Raw genomic sequence first — 5,501 nt, 5'->3', positions numbered from 1 at the left:
ACTTGGAAGAGTAGCTCGATGTATACACACATTACATTTGTTCTCCTACTACTTTTTTTTCTAACACATTCATATTAACCCTAAGCATGCTTATTTAAGAACATCCACTTCCTTTTCTATAGACACATAGTTTATCCTTCATTGTTACACACACCATAGCCAATGTTTATGCATTTTGATCCACATGTCTACAAATTTCTACTACATATTATTGAAATGCATTAGGGAGCTTGACCGAGGGAAGTTTCCCAATATGTCATTGGCATCCCATTTACCATTCATTTCAAATTTGATGAGTACTAAATCAAGAAAGTCAAACATTAACTATAATTAGCCAGTAGGCTTTTAATGTGGGATTGCCCTTGTATTTGTTATTGAAAATTTTGTCTCACACCATGAAACAACCTTCACGAAAGTGTGAAACCAATTTGCGACAATCAAAAAATCTATTCACAACAAAGAAATCGGTGATCAACATTATTTATTTGTAATTTTATAAATTATTTTGACAATTATATATATATATATATATATATATATATATATATATATATATATATATATATATATATATATATATAACTATTATGTTTTAGTAAAATAATCAATAGAAATTATCTTTTTTAATTAATTCAAATAATAAATAGAAGTTATTTTTTCTATGAATTAAATATATCAAAATTAGAATAAACAATAATAATATTCTAAAATACCTTTATTAACTAAAAAAAAATTAAATGTATCAAGGAAAAAAATATAAATAAAATGATAGTATCTTCACATTTTAAAAGAATAAATAAAAATAATATCTTCAAAAAAATTATATAATAAATTTAAAATTATTTTTTATATTAAAATTTAAATAAATATTTTCTCAACCTTTTTATTTTGACAATAAAAGAAAAAGAAATTGTTAAACAAATATCATTGTTTTATTATTTAATTTACCAACATAAAAATTAACAATAATAATTTTCTTAAATCTCTATAACAATAAATAAAAAAGATTTGTATTAATTGAAGTAATAATTTATTTTTTTATTTTTTTTTTACAACAAAACTATAAAAATCTTGTTGTCTAGTTTTTTCTAAAATTTAAAATAATCAATAGAAGTCATCTTTTTTTTTATTGATGATAAAGGTAGTTCTATTAATTTCAAAAAAGATTCATTACATCATGTGAACCCCTTCATGGACATTTGAGTAAAGCAACCCATGGCCTATAGACACCAGCTAACAACCCTGCCCATAAAGAGCTATTTCAAAATGATCACAAGCCACAAAATGTGATCAGACAAAGAGTTATTTCTAATTTGTTAGATTGATTTTCAGAACAAGACAACTTCAAGGCAACTGACAAAAGAAAGGCAATAACCCACAACGTAAAAAGGTTTGCTTGATAACGATTGGATTATAAACAAAAGGGACCCACCTTTACAAAATTCTCCTTGCTCGCAACCATACAAGGCCTTTAGATACAACAACCTTTCTCTTCTAATGAGTAGTCCAAGATGGAAAAATAGTCCACACAAAATTAGACTAGCAATTGCACCTTAGTGTGCAATAGGTATGTCATAGAGGTATGGAAGATCATTTAAGTATTTCTTCCTTTGCATGTCTCCTCTCTTCCTCTCTATATCTCCTTATCTCTCTATCAATATATCTTACCATTTATATCTCTTTATATATCTTCCTTTTTATCTCTCCTTCTCTATGTCATCATCTATATCTCCCTAGATCTCATTCTATATTTACCTCTTATTCAATATCTATCTCTTTTTCTCCCATCCTCACACTCTATTTTCATCTTTATCTCCACCTTCTTCTCACCCCTCTAGATATAGACAACTCTCTCTCTCTCTCTCTCTCTCTCTCTCTCTCTCTCTCTCTCTCTCTCTCTCTCACACACACACACACACACACACACACACACCTTTCTCTTTCCCTATAGCCCTCCTTTTCTAGCACTCTTTATATATCACTTCATATCTCTATCTTGATCTTTTTATCTCTCTACCATCTCTATGTAACCATTCTCTCTCTTTATCACTCTTTTCTTCTCTCCATATCACTCTCTTTCATGTCCATTCATATTCCTATGTAAAAAGCATATGTATTCATTGTACATGTCACTATTACATCATAATATACTAAGAGTGATAGTAGGAATAAGCACGTATCAAATCACATGCAACTTATGTTGTGTGTGAGGTATTCAAATAAGACATCCAGTGTGCATATAATACGAAGAAAAATAGAAAGGAAGATAATTATGTAAAAAATAGAATAAATTGCATCATAGTAATTACTTCAAACTTTACTTTTAAGTCTTTTAGAAGTGGGTGGATTACAATATAATTCACTTGTGAGTTCTTTATTTTAAAGAATATAAATAATAATCATGAAAATTATTTAGGCTTCAAAAAACAAATTCATATAATTGTATTTTCCTCTTGATCCATGTTGCTAAATAAAGTGTAAATCCACATCCCTTCCAAATTTGAATAAAACTATAATGACATTTAAAATTTAATTTGAATCATTTATATTGTATCAATAAAATATGTAATAAAAATATATAAATATATCTATATGACATTTCAAACATACATTTTATTTTTAAATTTTTTTATTGTATAAATACAATATTTAATATATAAAATCATATAATGAATACTATACAAATATTATGCATAACATTATTATTATATGTAATTTAATTTATACTATTATAAAAATACCATTTTGTTAAATTATATGTTATAGTACATTTATATTTATATTTTGTAAATTGCTTTTATACCAAAATTACCATTCATTTCAGGCTCACATTGAGAGCCTGAAACAAGGTACATGCAAGCATTTTTCGATTTAAGAACAAGATTGAATTTAAGTCCCACAAATAGGTAAAAATTAGACAACAAAAGGAAAGAATTGACAAAGATCAACAACCACCTATTCATATGAATGAAAGCCTCGCAGGAAAAACACAGTGAATCTAAAAAATTCCGCAATCCATCAATCTAATTAAACAAGGAATGTGACGCCTCCAAGCACCCAACTCCAAGAACAAGAATTTTTTGTATGGTGGCGACAGCAAAGGCAGCAAAAGGTGTTGTGAACGGCTTAAACATCACACATTAAGGCTTGATTCTTAGACTAAAAGTGTTAAATAGTCAAAGTTCACTTATTTTTCTAAGTTTAATTTCTTTCTTAGTGTGTGATGTTTAAGAGTGAAGGAGTTGTGCAATCTAAAGATGGAGGAAGGGGTAGGGGCTTCTGCAGAAGGTGAAATTACATGGGAGGAAGCTACAGGCAAAGGCGCAAGAAATGGAGATGCTGATGATGTGGGTGTCTTCACTAGGGTTGGAGTCAATGGCTTAGAGAGTGTTGTCGCTGGTGATTTTACTTACCATCATCTCAAATACCAAAAAAACAACCATCACTGAAATGAATTTTGCCCATATTATCTTTTTATATGTTCCTAAAATAATTGAAAGCCTTGAAACTTTTATTTTTCCTTTTTGTGAAGAAATAAGCTAAATCAAGAAGCAAAGTTATTTGCAAATAGGATTGGGTATATATAGAGAGTGCATATCTAAAGATGATGTGTGAGTAGGTGTTGTATATTGTCCTTTCTAACATGTAGTTAACTATCTTCATGCATAGCTAAAGATTATTATTATCAGAGGTGAGTATTCAGAAAAAACAAGGAAGATCGAAAATGTAAGTGGCAATTCTGAGTTTTGAGGACGATGAATAGAATGAAAATGTTTTAATGGCTATGATACTTTTGATGGTCATCCATGCTTCTAAGAAGCTTCGGGTATTTGATTGAAATTTTTAGTCAGGCCTCTTTCAAATTGAAAATGCCTATGGCTTAAAGATGAAAAGAAGTAGAGTATCAAGATTTGTTCTCAAAATGCACACTTCAAGTAGGCAAAACTACTATACTCTTCATACTAATAAATACTAGATACTTAGAAATCCAATAATCCTAATCTCTTTCAGTGCATGTACCTTCAAAAAAGGTAGCTCGGGTATGCAAAATTAATATGTAGGAAATATTTTATACGATTTATAGAAGAAAAACACCGACATACAATTCAAAAAGAGAAATAACCCATGCAACGATAGAAGCAAAAAAAGGAAAATATCGCATGCACTAGCTCTCAAAATAGAAACCTCCCATATGCATGAGTATTTCTACAATGATTACAGTAATAAAATTAAATGACCACCATCTTTAAGAACTAATAATTACTAATAGTACTCAACTACTACATTTTATCTTCTACAAGTCAAATCTACAAAAAAAAAGGAGGCAATGAAGGTTTACTTTGCTTACTGAAAAAATAGGTTTATTTCCTTTACATATTACTATCTACTAAGTATTTAGAAATAAATAGTTATTGATTTGTTACATTGAGTTTCAATACAGGAAAAAATGGAAATGACTTAAGTTAAAAAGAAAATATGACAAACTTAAAGAACTTTGATTGCTCAACATTGGACATGTTTGCACACAACCACAAAAGGCCTCAAAGGAGAAGCGTCATTATCTTTTGCTCAAAACTCAAAAAGGAAAATACAATCCATACAAACATTAAAAGGGAAATAAAGAAAAGCTTACCAACTATTGTTTTTTAAATTTCTAATTCAGGTATATAGAACATCCTTATTGCTCATACTAATAAATAAATAGCATTCACTTCTTCATCAACTATTACTTACTACAATAAATCAACTACCACATTTTATCTTCTCTACGTCATATCACAAACAAGAAGAAAAGGAGATAAGTAAGATTTAATTGCCTTTTTAAGGATAAAACATGTCTATTTCCTTTACAAAGTAAATATAAACTTGTAATGCCAAAAAATACCTATCAATCAAAGGCACTCTTCTAAAATGGCCGCTTTAACAACTCTAACACATTCTAAAGGTGATTAGCTCATAACCAATATGAACTCGTAATGCCAAAAATAAACCTATCAATAAAACGTACTCTTCTAAAATGGCCACTTGAACAACTCTAAGCGTGAAAAGATAGGCGCATATGACATCTCGAATTTGTGGTAACACATTCTAAAGGTAATTGACTAATAACCAATGTGGGTAAAGTCAAATAACAAGGCATCACCTTGTGATCTATCCAGTAAAATTTATTTAAAAATCATACTCTTCTCAATGAAATTACAAACTGGTAAATGTCTAATACAACACAACTACAAAGATAAACTCTCACTAGAGTTGCCCTAAATAAAAGGTAACTTGGGTATGCAAAGTTAGTTCTGCAATATTCATAATGCCAAGGTTGTATTTTTTCCTTCTTTATTACCTAATAGTTACTACTAATAATTAACTACGAGACACAAGCTCTGACAGATCAAGTGATCAATAGGCTCTCTTATTTAGCCAAAGTTCTCATTTCACCACCTCATCGAGCAAGAAAGGGAGAAATACAAGGTTTAGTTAGATTCTTGCAAAAAATCAGTTAT

Source organism: Cupressus sempervirens, chromosome 7 (assembly GCF_028749045.1).
Source record: "Cupressus sempervirens isolate cs-2001-9-10 chromosome 7, ASM2874904v1, whole genome shotgun sequence".
NCBI lineage: Eukaryota > Viridiplantae > Streptophyta > Pinopsida > Cupressales > Cupressaceae > Cupressus > Cupressus sempervirens.
Note: the sequence above shows the minus strand (reverse complement) of the source record.